This window comes from Dermacentor silvarum, unplaced genomic scaffold, assembly GCF_013339745.2.
Source record: "Dermacentor silvarum isolate Dsil-2018 unplaced genomic scaffold, BIME_Dsil_1.4 Seq374, whole genome shotgun sequence".
Classification (NCBI taxonomy): domain Eukaryota; kingdom Metazoa; phylum Arthropoda; class Arachnida; order Ixodida; family Ixodidae; genus Dermacentor; species Dermacentor silvarum.
Genome location: NW_023606133.1, coordinates 67743 through 85465, shown reverse-complemented (window position 1 = coordinate 85465; position 17723 = coordinate 67743). Strand labels below are relative to the sequence as shown.

At 44.9% G+C, this 17723-nt stretch overlaps 1 long non-coding RNA gene and 1 other non-coding gene across 2 annotated transcripts; both read left to right on the top strand.

The window, feature by feature from the left end:
* Nucleotides 1-7048: 7048 nt before the first annotated feature.
* On the top strand, nucleotides 7049-17511 carry LOC119435007 (uncharacterized). Its single transcript, XR_005188730.2, has 4 exons — nucleotides 7049-7147; nucleotides 13043-13113; nucleotides 14756-14848; nucleotides 17459-17511. It is a non-coding gene; the product is annotated as an uncharacterized LOC119435007 (long non-coding RNA).
* On the top strand, nucleotides 9341-9412 carry Trnaa-cgc (transfer RNA alanine (anticodon CGC)). Its single transcript has one exon. It is a non-coding gene; the product is annotated as a tRNA-Ala (tRNA).
* Nucleotides 17512-17723: the final 212 nt, after the last annotated feature.

Here is a 17723-nt window from a genome sequence, read left to right as displayed (position 1 = left end):
GGAAGGCTGCGCAACACGTTTGCGAGAAAATCATTTCTTGGCGAGAAAGTGAGTCGGCACAGTCCGGTACACGTAGTCTGAATTCAATGCATGTGTGTGCACTTGTGTGAAAGAATGCAGTTATGCTTAGGTTCGTTATTCGTGGCGTGCGCAGATTGCTTGAAGCCTTTGTTCCGAGCGCAATTAGAGAGAACTTGCGAATTGAGAAGAATGTTTTTAAGCTGTGGCTACGACGTATTCTGAATAAACACTCCTGCCTCAGTAGCGCATGCATGGCACCGAAGGTTGATTTTTTTTAGCTGCGACAATTGCGCGTGGCGCTTTTCGCGAAAGGCGGATCTGAAGTGCGTAGATGAAAATTTGTACCAAGGTGGGAGAGAGGACATAACCAATACTTCTTTTTCAGGTCATGCCGACCGTAGGCAAGTACTACGGGAATTACTGCTGTGTTGTGTGGTGCATTAACAACGGCAGGACAGTGAGAGAGCGTGGTTGCCTGACACCTGAAGTGAGCAGCCTTCATTCCTTGTTTGCTATGCAGCCCGAAACTACCACTTAAGAGAGGTTAGGCTTCAATAGACGAGCATTGTTTTCCTCTTTAATGCTAACGCTGTCTTCTGCAGTTTTATTGTTCTATGGGGTTTTTCATAATATCGCCTGTTTATTCCTTTTGTGAAATTTATTCTCAACATATGGCACCTGTATTGGCATGTCTTGCACTTTGCAGTGCAACCATCTTTCTGTGCTTGCGTTCATCGAACATTGCGAAAAAAAAGTGTGCGTGTGCTTACTGAGAATATGACTTGAAAATAAAATGTTTCGTCTCTTCCAACACTTGTCATGTTTTTTAAAATGTCTGCATAAACACACTGGTATCGTGTGCTTGCTGCTATGGCGGTACAGCTTACACGAAGCTACTCGATACATGCCAGCAACGCGTTAAAAAAAATCGAAATGCCTCCGGGACGAGCACTCGCACGGAAGCGATCTTGGAGGCCGTGTAATGTTTCTAATCACCAGAGGATAGCCTTCGAGATTAGTTTTCCTGCGGTCCCAATCTTTGTCTCTGTGTGGATTCCACACACCCGCTAGGTGCGCTGCGAAGCAAAATCGGCCGCAGGGGCCTATGGAAGTGTCCTCTCTTAACCTTGTATATGTTACTCTATGGTGAAAGGTTCGACGATTTTTTTTTTACAGCGGAGCTGATTAAGCTCTTGGTTAGGCCGCGTAGTGCGAACAAAAAAACTGTCCCTGTGGATGACGTCACGTGCGTCGCCTAGCAAAGCCTCGCACCAGCTGTGCGAGACATTGCTAGGTGACGCACGTGACGTCATCGCTCGGCCAGGTTACAATCCTCTCTGAGGATACCCTCGCCCCAGCGCGAGGCGCGGCCCTCGTACGTATCCGGCGTTCGTCGGCGTGCCCCGGCTACAGCCGGCATCTAGATGCGACATGCTGCATTTCGCGCCGGCCTCGTTACCCAGAATGGACCGCATCCGCGTCTCGTCGAGAAAGATGGCCTGGTGGATACTGGTGGTGGCACGTGCAGCAAGTTCGCAGTTTCGTATCATCCTGAAACTCTTAGTTTCGTATAAAATGCGCATGCGTCTAGGCGGCGCGGCGCACATGTTGGACTATAGAGGGGTCGGTTTACAGAGATACGTCAGCCACGCCTCGCGCCGGACAATAGAGTGCTGTGCTTTCACTGGCATGGCGTCCCCATGCCGAGCGCGCTCGCGCGTCAACGCCACGTCGGACTACAAAGTGGCCTTGAGAAGACTGCGAGCCGACCCCGAGTATCGTCCTGACACTCGGGGTTGGCTAAACCAAAACAAGTTAAGCAGAGGAAAGCAGTGACAAAGCCAAAAACTATCCAAGCTAAACCAAGTTAAGCAAAGTTAAAGCGTATAACCAGCCAAGCCAAACCAAGTTAAGCAAAGGAAAGCAACGTTCAAGCTAGGGAAGAGCCAGCAGCTTCGCTGCTTGCCCAGTCTTCGCACTACTTAGTGTGAAGCTGCTCCTAATGTTCTTTTAATGTGTTCAGTGAAGCACCTGGCACAACGCAGGAGAATGCCTCTACGGTGCTGCGCGAAACGGTGTGAGAAAAGTACCATCGGGCGAGTCAAGCCGTCTAATATGATGATGATTATTGGCATCCCCTTTGAAACGGGGCGGCGACAAATAGTCACCTAGCCTGCTTGATTTAATCAGGTATACTAAACATGTGTAGCTTGGTGGCGTGGAGTAGATAGTTAGACACCCCGACTTCAAATCTGAAGGTCGTAAGTTCGAATCCTGCTCCATTCACTACATTTTCAGGCATGGAGTGGTGCCTGACACCGGCAAAGAAAAAAAAGTACATATTGCCGAGAGCTAGTGGGGCTATACTAGTTCAGGTGCAACCAACTAGGCAGGCCCACTAAGCTTCATCCAAAGTCACTCCCTCACCAGAACAGGAATTGGCCTCCTGGTGCAGTATTCGGCCACTACCTCCCTCATGACTCCGACAATTAACCCATGGGCCCTCAGTTCCAGTGGCTGCGGAGCACCTGACCAAGGGCGGCGGTCAGACCTGCTACGCGGCAGAGGGTGCTAAGAATCTCTGGGTCAAGGCAGGCCGCCAATGGAAACTGAACCTGGCAACGTTCAACACGCGCACCCTCTCGAGTGAGGCTAGCTTAGCAGGACTATTTGAAGAATTATCAGGCATTTCCTGGGATATTATTGGCCTTAGTGAGGTTAGAAGAACTGGTGAGGCTTACACAGTACTGAACTAACGGCCACGTCCTCTGCTACAGAGGTCTTCCAGATAAGAAAGAATCCGGGGTAGGATTTCTAGTGCATAACAACGTAGCGGGCAACATTGATGAATTCTACAGCATTAATGAAAGGGTAGCAGTCGTCGTAATGAAGCTGAATAGGAGGTACAAAATGAAGGTAGTGCAGCCTATGCCCCAACCTCTAGTCACGATGATGAAGAAATAGAACAGTTTTATGAAGATGTTGAACTAGCAATGAGAAAGGTGCAAACTCAGTATACTTTAGTCATGGGCGACTTCAATGCAAAAGTGGGGAAAAGCAGGTTGGTGAGCAAGCCATTGGCAACTACGGCATCGATTCTAGGAATGCAAGAGGAGAGATGTTAGTAGAATTCGCGGAAAGGAATAGGCTCCGAATAATGAATACCTTCTTCTGGAAGCGTAGCAACAGGAAGTGGACCTGAAAAGCCCTAATGGAGAAACAAGGAATGAATAGATTTCATACTCTCTGCCGATCCAAGCATAGTGCAGGATGTAGAAGTGTTAGGTAAGGTTAAGTGCAGTGACCATAGGTTAGTGAGGTCTAGGATTTCTCTCAATTTGAAGAGAGAGAGAGTGAAATTAGTCAAGAGGAAACAGGCCAACCTAGAGGCAGTCAGGGTAAAAGCAGACCAATTCAGGCTGGTGCTCGCAAACAAATATGCAGCTTTAGAACAGGAAGATGAAGATAACATAGAGCTAATGAATGAAACCGTAACTAGGCTGATCTCAGAAGCAGCAATTGAAGTGGGAGGTAAGGCACCAAAGCAACCTGTAGGGAAGCTCTCCCAAGAAACAAAGGACCTAATAAAGAAACGGCAAAACATGAAAGTGTCCAACTCAAGAGATCAGATAGAATTCGCTGAACTGTCAAAACTGATCAACAAGAAGAAAGTAAGGGATATTCGAAATTATAACGTGGGAAAAATTGAGGAAGCCGTAAAATATGGACGCAGCATGAAATCAGTAAGAAGAAAACTAGGCATAGGACAAGGCAAGATGTATGCACTGAAAGATAAGCATGGTAATATCATCAGCAATTTCGATGACATAGTAAAAGCAGCAGAAGAATTCTATACTGACCTGTACAGTAGCCAAAACAGCCAAGCTTCTTCCATTCGAAATAGTGATGAACCGGATACAGAAGCTCCTTCTATAACTAGCGATGAAGTTAGAAGGGCCTTGAAAGATATGACCAGGGGAAAAGCGCCTGGAGAAGATGGAATAACAGTAGATTTAATCAAAGATGGAGGAGATATCATGCTTGAAAAGCTTGCGGCCCTTTATACGCAATGCCTCACCACTTCAAGTGTACCAGAGAGCTGGAAGAACGCCAACATTATACTTATCCATAAGAAGGGAGACGTTAAAGAATTGAAGAATTACAGACCCATTAGCTTGCTTTCAGTATTGTATAAAATATTCACCAAGATAATTTCCAATAGAATCAGGACAACACTTGACTTCAGTCAACCAAGAGAACAGGCTGGCTTCAGGAAGGGGTATTCTACGATGGACCATATCCATGCCATCAATCAGGTAATCGAGAAATCTGCGGAGTACAATCAACCTCTCTATATGGCTTTCATAGATTATGAAAAGGCATTCGATTCAGTAGAGATATCAGCAGTCATAGAGGCATTGCGTAATCAAGGAGTGGAGGAGGCATACGTGAATATCTTGGCAAATATCTACAAGGATTCCACAGCTACCTTGGTTCTCCACAAGAAAAGTAGAAAGATACCTATCAAGAAAGGGTCAGGCAAGGAGACACAATCTCTCCAATGCTATTCACTGCATGCTTAGAAGAAGTATTCAAGCTCTTAGACTGGGAAGGATTAGGAGTGAGGATCGATGGCGAATATCTCAGCAACCTTCGGTTTGCAGATGACATTGTCCTATTGAGCAACAATGGAGAGGAATTACAACAAATGATTGAGGACCTTCATCGAGAAAGTGCAAGAATTGGGTTGAAGATGAATATGCAGAAGACAAAGATAATGTTCAATAGCCTGGCAAGGGAACAAGAATTCAGGATCGCCCGTCAGCCTCTAGAATCTGTAAAGGAATATGTTTATCTAGGTCAATTACTCACAGGGGACCCTGATCATGAGAAAGAAATTTACAGAAGAATAAAATTGGGTTGGAGTGCATACGGCAGGCATTGCCAAATCCTGACTGGGAGCTTACCACTGTCGTTGAAAAGAAAAGTGTACAATCATTGCATTCTACCGGTGCTAACATACGGGGCAGAAACTTGGAGGTTAACAAAGAAGCTCGAGAACAAGTTAAGGACCGCACAAAGAGCAATGGAACGAAAAATCTTAGGAGTAACGTTAAGAGACAGGAAGAGAGCGGTGTGGATCAGAGAACAAACGGGGTAGACGATATTCTAGTTGACATTAAGCGGAAGAAATGGAGCTGGGCAGGCCATGTAATACGTAGGATGGATAACCGGTGGACCATTAGGGTTACAGAATGGATACCAAGAGAAGGGAAGCGCAGTCGAGGACGGCAGAAAGTCAGGTGGGATGATGAGGTTAGGAAATTCGCAGGCGCAAGTTGGAATACGCTAGCGCAAGACAGGGGTAATTGGAGATCGCAGGGAGAGGCCTTCGTCCTGCAGTGGACATAAATATAGGCTGATGATGATGATGATGATGATGACTATACATGTTCTTTATCTAGCATTTTTGCATACCTCTCATTATTTTTCTTTTTCAAAAATTTACCTTGTACTTCTGCCTATGATTTTAAGAGATCAGGTCGTATCCATCTTTTCCCTGTTTTTTTCCACCAGTACTCTAATCGTCTCTTCCTGATCTCTACGGCTGATCTGTTTATGTTTCCTTCCACTTTAAACCCAAGCGCTTCCGGGAGTTGCACGTTACCTACGGTTCTCGCTGGGTGGATCCCGTCGCATTCCATTAGAATGTACTGAGTGGTCTCTGGATCTTTACTGCAGCATACACATGTCTCATCTAGTTCCGAATATTTGTTCCGATATGTTTTCGTCCTTAGGCAACCGGCTCGAGCCTCAAATAGCAAGGCACTGCCCTTTGTGTTATCGTACAGATTTTCCCTTCTAATTCTTTCTTCTCATTCTTGTAAATCTCCATTGTCCTTTTCGTTTCCATTCTTTGCATCCAATTCACGGTCTCTATTTCTCTCACTTTCTTTCTGATGACCCCTGGTTGTCTATTTACAGTTTCGATTATCCTGTACTTGGTTGCCAACTTCCTTGACCTCTTCCTCCATTCTGTGTTCACGCTTTTCATGTAGAGATACTTGTGCACTTTAGCCGCCCATTCATTTTCATCCATGTTCCTGAGCTTTTCTTCAAAACTAATTTTGCTTTGTGCTTTTCTGACTTCAAAAGAGGCCCAACCCATGTCTCCTTTCCATGTCCCAACCAGAGGCCCAACCCATGTCCAATACCTTTCCGGCAGAGCTGCCGCCGCTGCAAGGCGGTGCACATGACGTCACGGCGGTCGGCACGATGCCCGCGCTTGCCGGCGTGCAGCCACCACGCGCTCACAATTCACCAAAAATGCAGTTATCCGTAAAAAAAGTGATATAAACACAATGTGTATCGGAACAGTACGCCTTCCGAGTTGAATTGCGAAACTTCCCTTAATTTTTTTCATATTTTTTCTTCATGTATTCCTTTAACTCAAACCTTTTTACAAGTGAATAATTATACCGTTCTCGGAAGCAGTTCGGAACATTCAGGGCTTTCATCACTATCGTTAGCCATGTCTAGCTACGGGGCAATGGACCCCCAACCCTCATTTAAAAAAACAAAACAAAAAATAAAATAAACACGAAAAACCATTCTTGCAATTTGGCAGCAGCTGCAGTACTTTAGCAAAATAGAAGAGCGAAATAAAGCACCAGCCCGATTCTTCTCTTCTTCTATCAATTCTCTTCACTCACTCATCTTTTCACCATTTAGTCAGTGTGTACAAACTATACTGACGCTTGCATGAGAAATTGGCAGTAGTTTACAGCTGCTAAATTACTGAAGGTGACCTTAAAAGTACCACCAATTTCTTTTTGTCTCAAATAGGGCAAGCCCCGGGCGGGGGGGGGGGGGGAGGGGGTACTGCTAAAAACGAAGTATCATTTCTTTCTGACGGGTTCTATGTTTAGTCTCGAAAACAATGCACAGTGAACAATAGCAGAAGGAGGTAGAGTTGTTCTTTTTCCCACTCTATCTTGAAGGACAAACACGCAACTCCTACTGAAAAGGGGTCTCAAAAGGGGTGCAGCGGTACACCGAACGCTCTGGAAACCTGTATCAATGGCTGCTATCCGGTGCATGCTCACTGCCTTGTACATTGCTATCGGTAAGCTTCTGTTGAACTCGTTCTGTGTTTTTTATATTCTATCGATTTCCTTTCATTCACTTTTCGACGCATCTGCCGTAACGCGACACCCCCCTTTAAATTGTTCAGCTGAAGCTATCTCTTGCTTATCGGCAAGTTGGCACTTGAACGTTTACGCTTTAATATGTTACACTAGTGCAGAATAAATCTCTACAGAACAGTAATAGCTTAAACAGCAGTGAATTTTATGCCACATTTTTCGTCTCTATCTCACGAAACTGGGGCAGGCTACAAGGTTTTAATCAAAAAGCGCAGGCTTTGAGTATCGGCTTATTCTAATTGTGGAATTACAACACCTTCCCTAAGTTCGTTTCTTGAAAGTTATGCAGAACGCACGCACTGTTGACATAAATGGAAAGCGACACATTGTAGTAGCTCTCTAAATATCCTGGTTAGGTGTACGCAATGATTTCCGAGATTGCACAATGCCTCCCTGTAAGCTAAACAAATGCAACAAGATGAGAGCTTACGCCAAATGGTTTATCTCATGTTGGAAGTTTATGCAGCCATGAAACAATGACAAGGAGGGAATAACATGAAATGAAAATAGGACAACGCATGTTTCGAACAAGCTTTCGGATTACGAAAGAAAAATCTAAAGAGTTTACCAGCTTTTGCGCGGGAATGGCATAGCGGCTATTTAATATAACCAAGAAAGAAGGAAAAAAAAACAGTAGCCAAAAGAAATTACCCTAGCTTGCATTGGAGGCGCAATGCTAAAGAGACAGCGGAGCTGATGGGCACTTAGCTAGTCCTGGCTTTTTGACTAGGCGAAGCACTACCAAGTCCTCCCCAGCATTTGCTAGAATTTATTGTATAATTGATCGATTATTAATCGGCTATTGATTGGCTATCGATGACTGACTAAGCTTAAGTAGTACCAACCCCTAGCTAGACTTCGCCAGGTTCAGCCTCGCTAGTTCACAGGAATATGTGCCATGGCGCTTGGATCCTTTCTGCACTACCGCCAGGATCGGCCCACATTTTTTGTTCTCGATGGACGGACTAACGGCCGGTTTAACAGCTCAGCTGTTCAAAAAAATTTAAGAAGTTGGCGCATCTTGAAGCGCATGAAGGCCCTGTGACTGTCACCATGGGTTGAAAGCAGGGTGATAATCTTGTAGCGCAGAGATGAAGTGGCACTGAGTTCGTAAAATCTTTCACATACAAAAATCGAGACGATACATGCGCTGGCCAAGCAACTACTGCACTGGTAAAAAAAATGGTAAACTCGGCGGTATGCAGTTCCGATAAACGTGAAACCTGGGGAAGTGTGGAGCAGTGCATCGCCGGTGCTTCCCTTGTGATTTCCTTGTGTTTATCTTGTTGTGTTTAGCTACTCTTTTCACGATGTTGAGAACAGCTTGCCTGCTCTGCGAGCAACTTCAGCTTCTCGGGCGCGCACCGCTTGATCAGCGCTGCGTCGGCGCTGTCTTTCGCGGGCGAGAGCCGCTGTCGCTCCAAGCGTGCTGGCTGCTCGGCGTTCATAGCGGGAGGGAGAGTCCGGGAGCGTGGGATTGATGATTATGATGATGGTGATTTAATGGCATCTCATTGAAAGTGGGCTGTGACAAATTCACCTAGCCTGCTTGATTCAGTCAGGTATACTATACATAATCTTTATCTAGTATTTTTGTATACCTCTCCATTATTCTTTTTCTTTTTTCAAAACGTACCTTGTACTATGATTTTAAGAGATCAGGTCGTATCAATCTCGTCCCTTTTTTTTCACCAATACTCTAATTGTCTCTTGCCAATCTCGACTGCTGACCGGTCCCAAGCGCTTCTGTAAGTTTTACGTTAACTACGCTTCTCGCTAGGTGAATCCCGTCGCATTCCATTAGGATGTGCTGATTTCTCCGGATCTTTACTGCAGCATAGACATGCCTCACATAGTTCCGAATATTTGCTCCGCTTTGTTTTGGTCCTTAGGCAACCGGATCGAGCCTCAAATTGCAAGGCACTGCCCTTGTGTTATCGTACAGATCGTCATTTGAGCGCACCCTATCGTATGATGAAAAAACAACTGTCGGATGAAAAAACAATTGTCCGCAGGTGGGGAACGAACCCACGTCTTCGCATTACGCGTGCGATGCTCTCACCATTGAGGTTCCGCGGAACGTTTTCCCATCCACTTTCTGGGGTATTATGTTTTCCGCGGTAGCTCAATGGTGAGAGCATCGCACGCGCAATGCGAAGACGTGGGTTCGTTCCCCACCTGCGGACAGTTGTTTTTTCATCCATTTTCATTTTCATTAATTTATCATTTCTTTAATTCAATTATTAAGTACAAGTAATTTTCCCCTATGTTGTCCTTGGTGTTATTGTTTGTTGGCTCATTATGATATGCTTATTAAAAATCGGGCCCCTCGGTTCCCTTTCTTCTTGTTCACTACATAACGAGGGCTCGAATCCGGCACAATGATGCCTTCAGGTAGCATATGTGGGTTTATTGACCAGTTGCCATCACCCAAAAAGATCACGTGCTCGTGACGCCTGCGGCAGAAAGGATGTTCCACATCCGCCCTATGGTTTGTGAGTGGTGGCGCTGGCTAACACTCCCAGGGTTAGTTCTAGTTGTAAAACATAAATACCCCAGAAAGTGTATGGGAAAACGGTTCCGAGGTAGCTCAATGGTGAGAGCACGCGTAATGCGAAGACGTGGGTTCGTTCCCCACCTGCGAACAGTTGTTTTGTCATCCATTTTCTTTTTCATTAATTTATCATTGCTTTAATTCAATTAATAGGTACAAGTAATTTTCCCCTATGTTGTCCTTGGTGTTATTGTTTGCTGCCTCATTATATGCTTATATATATTATATGCAGTGTCATGAAGCTTCATAGCAACACGGGCAGTATGCTAAAGTCTGGTTGCACGTGCCACCAAATTGTTAACAAGGACAATCCACCCTAACCATGACTTCCCGATTTGCTAGGCACAATCTGACTCCGCCACAAAACAGGCGTGCCTTGCGAGAAACGCCAACACCAAGACCCCCGTTGTGGCGTAATGTCTATTTCCCTTTAGGTTATTCATGTGTTAGGGCTATGGTTCGTTCCGTCCGCTGACCGAGCGTGAGAACTCATGGTAAGCGAATACCGCGGAGTGCAGCTCACATGCAAAACGCCACGCACGGCGTGATTTGCGCCTGTCAGTCATGACACACACTCAGTGCACGTCGTTCAGGGTTCCTACGTTTGCCGGATGAGAGCACTACTATACTCGTAAACGGGCTTAGGAACATTAGAAGCTCACCGAATGTTCCCTGGAATAAAGTATGGTATCTTCATTAGTATGGCATCATCATTACTACCACTTAATTAGTGTCAACTACGCGAAGAAGGCCCCCAGTGATCTCCTGTTAGCCTTGTCTTGCGTCAGAACACTGTATCCTGTGCTTTCAGACATCATAATCTCATTACACCAACTAATTCTTGACCGTCCTCGACTGACTTTTTTTTTCCTTGGCACCCATTCTGTGACTCTATGTTGGATCCTTGTGATTATATTATTGCTATGTCTAACTGAACGCAACGCACAAATAATATCAGTAGTGACACGCGTACATTGTACATTTCTGATTATTTTTTACATGCACATGGTTTCACCAGATAAAAACTTAAGGCTATCGCTTAGTGCAAGATGCGCCACCAAGCATCGCAACTTCCTGTAATATCAGCTTTGATTCTATCTGTTGTCTATATTGTCGCCTTACCTTGTATAATAAAATTACATGCACGACGTGAATAGTGCTGTGCTTTCTAGCACACACACGATCGCGAGCATATTACGGCAGAATCAACGACGAGTCATATGTAACACGCGCTCGACCAGCTTATCAAATTTCCACGAGGGACAGCTGTTCTCACCGCTTTCGTTGTGCTTCAGTGCTATTTGCTTTTCTGGGCACAGGTTCACCCTATAAAGCAGTAAATTCGTTACTGACCGTTGTGCTGCTATCTGCCTTTTCCTCCTGTCACCGCAATGCTACAATAGTCTTGTAGGAATACATCTAATAGTTGATTCCTGTAACCACGTGAATGAGCCTGTTTGATTGTGCAACAGCTGCGGATAGAAACGCCACAATCGGCACATGTTAGTAGGCTTTCAGATGTTTTCAGTCTCCCATGCGGATCCTTGCATGTTGAGTGAATTAGTGAATTTCTACTAGCAAACATTTGGTACCAACACTCACTGTTTCGCATGTCTTTTGGATGTTTATTGTTATTCAGAATACGTTAAACTGGCATCATGCAGTATCGCGCGCCTTTAAGCGTCCTGAACCACCCCTTGGGCTTGGTGAAAAGATACATTTGTTATAGTGAGGCATAAATTAATAAAATAAGAGCCTCTGCCCGCACCATAAGAATATAGCAGGCAGTCCGCAGATAGCATAAGTTTCTGCGAATATCTCTGCCAAATTTGCAGTCGCAAGCGATGCGCGAAGTCACCTTTTTCTCAAACGCTCTCTTTCCAACAGAAGCTTGCTCTTCACTCTTTCCGGGGCACTTTATTTTATATAGCGCATTCCTATACGCGGCTGCTATTGCCCAATAGCTGACATCGATCAAGGAGGGTGTTTGGATCAGTGCGCTCCTTCCTACTGTTACCGAGTGTATTGACGCAGTTTAGTACACAGGCTGAAGTAAGAGAAAATCTGCTTTCGAATTTCGATAATAATTACGTACTTCCGGAAGAAGCTGATTATCGTCAGCACCCGCTCCGCCGCGGCCGCCCGCGTAGGAATTACCGTTACCTCCCTGCTTATCGGTGTCATAGCCATCGGGTCTCGCTAATTTCGACTAGTTTTGAGCACTCGACTAGTCTCGAAGCACACGAAGCTTAAGGCCTGACCACACGCACGCTTGCCAGCGCGCGCTCACTCCTGCCACTCCTATAGTTAGACGCATTGGGAGACTTCGCCTCGATTCAGCTATTGATAGCACTTCAAATGCGCAATTTGTATGTGGCTATTATCCGTCGGGAAAGATGGGCAGGGCAAAGCCTGTCCGCACCACGTAGCACGGCCAGACTGGAGCATACGAGCGCGAACGCGCTCACAAGCCCTCTCGTGCACCAAGCATCCCATCGCACCAAAGTTGCATGTGGATGCAATCTGCCACGTAGCGTAGATACCACGGCCGCTGTGGGGTGCCGGGACTAGTCCGCTGACAGAACTCACCGCGGCTCGCCGAGGACAACCGCGTTTGGCACGTCATAGGTGCAAAAACTTGGAGTACGCGTAAGCTTCGCCTTTAAGAGTGGAACGCGATAGCGTTATTGGATGCCGTTGACGCCTAGACCGACAACGTATTTTCTTTGACATTGAAGAAGCAGTGGAAGCACCGTATATTATGAAGAGCGAGCCGCGAAGACGACGATGGACAAAGTGGAAGAAAACACACATACACAAACGAGCGCAATGAATGCCAGCAGGCGCCCGTGTGTGTGTTTTCTGCCACGTTGTCCGTCGTCGTCTTCGCGGCTCGCTCTTCAGAATATGCTCAACCAAAATGCTCAGTCCTACATCCTTACACCGCATGGGATGCGTTTGATTGCCAGTAACTCCACTTATGCTCAGCGCATTGAAGTACTTTTTGCGGCAATGTATTTCGGAAATATTCTAGTTTAAATTCAAGTGCATTTCTCGGCATTGATAAATAGTGGTTCAGGGCCCTTTTCAGACGGAGCATTCCTGTATGCTTTGTGCGCATTCGCAGAGTTGTTGCAAGTGAATGTGGGTAAGCTAGGCCTTATATTATGCACTTCTGCATCAATAAGCAAATGAGACAATTTTTCTGCTTTTCCATTTCTGTCGAAGCGAGCAAACTATTGAACACATCTCTTATTTTCAGGTGTCCTACCTCAAGTGCACGCCCTGAATACTGGACAGTTGCAATGTCACCGCCCTGTTATTGATGGCAGGGTAACGCAATAAAATCTTACTTCTTAGGCTGAGTACGATAGAATAGTTTCTGCGATACGAATGAGCAACAATAGAGCACGCCATGTGCCATTCATATTTAAAGTTCTGATTGACGAAAATGCATCGTCAGCAGGAATACCTTCCTTTATTTTGTGTTACATGTCCAAGGAAGACAGGACCATAAAAGCAATGAATCACCCCAGCAAGCGCAACTACGCATATTTTATTGCGGAATCGTACACGTAAAATAGAAGTATTAACCACGCTTTTAAGCGAGAACACCAGCATTTCATTCTCTCGGAGGTGCACACCATCGCAATCGGCGTGGTCTTCCCTATACTCTTGACATTTTTTAGGAAGAGAATTTTATAGAGGTACGCAATACGCCGAAAGGGGAAGCTGTGGCCCATCTCAAATTAAAATGGTTTGGCAATACTGTGGCAAAACAGTATTTACTAGAATAGAAGGAAAAATTATTAGAATGACTTCAATGCAATTTAATATACTTATTTACGCAGCACAGCACATCAACACCTTTCATGCATTTCTGCATCAGGTTTTGGAGACCGCTAAGGGAAATACAATGTTTAGGAAGATAACACTTTCTTAAAAATCAGAGCGCAAGAACACTGTCGCATCTGTGAGATCTGTTATTAGATAACCCTGATATGAAGTGCGAACAAAAATACCATCTGCAAAAATAGTAATTACTTACTGTGTACAAACTACACTGCTTATTCCACGTAACGCATGCTGTGTCTCGACAACATCGAGTTGTTCCTTTCACGTAACCAAGTACCATCAGTGTAGTCAGCTCTCGGTGATATTGAGCGTGACGTTAAAAGTAGGGTTATCGGAACTTCTTTAGGATTAGTGAAATTACTTTTACCTGGACAAGATATTTTGGTTTCGAAGTTGTTTGAAACAATGGATCAGAAGAAATGAACATGTCAGCCTGTTATATGTTAAATGAACGGCTATTGCTACATAGTGAATGAATAAATGAATAAACCTTTATTTGAAACGGTGAGTTAGTTGGCAGTCGAGGTGGGAGGGTCCCTTATTCCAGCAACCCTCTGGCTTGGATCGCCCTCCGGGCCCGGGCGACGAGTACATAAGGAATAATTTTTCCGCAGCTAAAGGAAAACTTATGTGACCTTATTACAAAATATGAAGCTCTCACCAGCAAACGCTGTCCTTGAAAAACTTCGCAAAGGCAATTTCAAGAAACCACACAGCAGTTCAGTCATTGCAAATGTAACAGAGGAATATTTTTCTGCGTTTCAAGTTTAAGCATGGATTGAATGAATCCTGCATTTCTGGAGTATAATTACAATGAAATTGCGCAAAATGTTTTAGCACTGTACGCAGATTACTTCCGGTGCTGTTCTCGCTTGGGACCATGGATTGTGTATATATAATTTTCGAGCAAGAAATGTTAATCATGTTTAAATGTTCAACTCACACTTGAAGTCCCTGAATGGCCCAGGTGCTAACGGGGTATCCCGTTTCACCTTTACAATGACCATACTTAAATCCACTTACGCGATTCTACCACCAACGGATGCATCTGGTCACCAATAGCAACTTCAGATTAAAGCTGCTTAAACTAATGTACTCTTGTCTCTTTTTTAATTATCAGGTGACCGCTTGCACTTATCCGTGTGCCATGACTTCTGCAATAACAGATCAACATGTTTTCTTTCTTCATGAGCCAAATTGGACGCCATGCATGGTAAGGATTGGTCTTGAAGTTGTTAATATATTTATGGTAATAATTGGTATAAAGAAACAGAATCGAGATACAACCGTCGACACCAGTGCAGTTGACTTCTCTGTGTTTGCTCGAAGCATCCGGTTATCAAAATATTGCTTTTTCTGAAATATTACCGCTCGCAAAATCCAGATACACCAATATCCAGAAGCAGCTTTGTAATAGCCCTAAAACGCCGCTTGCAATTTCCAAGGCACTGAGACAACGTAAAATCATCGTATGTTTTCCACTACACTGGCAACGTTTCTGCTCCCAGCCCTCCTGATCACGTGTAATCTGCGAATTGTAGGTGTAAGAATTCATGAAATAGTTCCCTCTGTTCTTTTTTTAGGCCCTGTCTACCTCCTTGTGGGCGATGATATACTGTAGCAGGTGAAACAACAATATGGAAAAGCAATCACAAGTAAACAGCAGGACACGTTTAAAAGTTAAGATGTGTTGCAGCTTTAACGTACATGCACAGGTACCAGTAAAATGTGAATTTGCAGTAAAATGGCAAACGTGGCACTTCCCATTTGCGGTATTGCAAACGCCTATAAATGAAAACGCGGTTCAGCCCCTACTCTGCATTGCCTAATGATTGCAAGCGACACGATGCGTTCCATGCGTTGCGCCCTTGGCCCAGGAGCATCTCTCTATTCGCAGCATGAGTTGCACACCGCCGACGGAACGTCAAGGTCACTACATATGTGCTTCACGTTACATGTCAGCCAAGTGTCTTCCCGAGTGTCACCGCTAACAAGCCCGTGCATGCTGAATGCATTTCAGTACCATGACCTTGTTGCATTCATGCGAGGCAGGCACCAGAACATGACAGTATGAATATAAAATTCTTTCAGCGCTTGGAAAGTTTCGGATTATTTCTTTATTTAGTTGGTTATCCTGCACGGTATAAGGACAGACCACGCAGGAGCCATGCATATAAATGCTGTGAGTAATAGCCAGTCCACAAGTGGCCAAATCAGGCAGGAATATTGCGGATTTGTTTATGCATTCAGCACCACTATGTGCTGCTGTAGGTCGCCAGCTATATAGCGTCCTGTTATCGTGCAGGAGATCGCGGGTTTGATTACCAGCCACTGCGCCTGCGTTTTAATAAGATCTTCGGCGTCTCTTCTTGAGTGGTGTGTGCACGTTAAAGAAACTTACGTGGTCAAAATTAATCCGGCGCTCTCCACTTCAGCGTATCGTGTGGTTCGCGTGTTGCTGTGAGACGTGAAATCGCGACAGTCAGTATTAAATACCGCATAGATGTGGTCTGTCTGAAATGACCACTGATTCGACTATTTGACTCCAATGTTGCTCCACTGGGTGCAAAGGCCTAGGCGTGTGAAGAGCGGGGGTTACTGAAACTGGCTGTTCTTCAGGAGCTTTCCGTAGATCCGAAATTAAGGAGCTGTTGAAACATTGGCGCATAAGTTTTGTGCTACTTGTCAGGTGCTTTAGTGCGGCTCGCGAACAGCTGGACGAAATACATGTATTCGTTGCAGGAAATAACCAGCGCCTCTACAATGTAGCGATTCATTTAACTCGATTATATTGCATAATTATCATCGACTGATGACGACTGGCAGATATAGATAATAACGCAGGACCAAGTGCCGCTCACGGTATTATGAAGCACAAATATAAAACTAGTTATGGATAGAATTGTTACCTATGCGCAGCCCAAGCTGTCGATCTGTTCTTGGTAACCTGTAATTTTTCTGTCATGTATGGCATTCTTTTTATATTTTTTGCCAGCCCCAATCTCTTCTTCTTCTTTATGGGGTTTTACGTGCCAAAAGCAGTTCTGATTAGGAGGCACGCCGTAGTGGAGGGCTCCGGCTTAATTTTGACCACCTGGGGTTCTTTATCGTGCACTACAACGCAAGCACACGGGCGTTTTTGCATTTCGCCTCCATCGAAATGCGGCCGCCGTCGCCGGGATTCGATCCCGCGACCTCGTGCTCAGCAGCGCAACGCCTTAGCTGACTGAGCCACCCCGGCGGGTCTCGTATCACATAAGCTTTGGTTTAAGAACCAACACTTCCTGTGTCTCTTTTTCTGCCATAGCGCCACAAGCAAAGATGCACTTATTTATGGCATATTTTGTTAAGGTTAAAATAATTCATCTTATATTTCAGGTGAAACTGTCTGCCAAACCAGATAAGAGACTTACGCTTGAGTTTATTTGAAAGTGTTCAGTGGATTCAGCAGTATCCAAAAAACCGCACGGGACAATTGATCACTGAATACCCATGTTCACGCTGAGATAAAGTTCACATACATTTCCTATATTTGAGCTAATCTACTACGAAATAAAACTTACCTCAACGTTTCCATCTTGTTTCCCCAAACGACTGTGTTTAATGACAACGCTACATCGATCCGCCGTAGCTGACAGCTAATGCCACATATGCTGGTAAATTGGAAGTACCATGAAATATGTTGAAAAAAATATCAGTTGAAATATGTCTCTTATGCCAGTTGACGTATTGTTATGATTATTCACTTGGAACAATCGCGTAATCTGTACTGCAAGGTCTGCTCGCGATTTTTATTGCCAATTTTTATCGTCTTTTATTCCAGTATGGCTATTGCTTCGATGGACACTGCCACACAGAAGAGAATCATCATGCATGAAGCGCAAAAGCGGTCACTCAAGCCATTCTTCGCAGGATTGTATTTAGGAGACGCTGGGAGAAGCACGAGCGAGACGACTTTATAGGTTCCATAGAATCTTTGGCAGGCGTTAATTCAGTGGCGCAATCAGATGACAATGGTGAAAATGTTTGTCTGGCGTCAAAGGTCTTCAACAGCTGCAAGAGTCTTTGGTACACTTGAGCCGTGGATT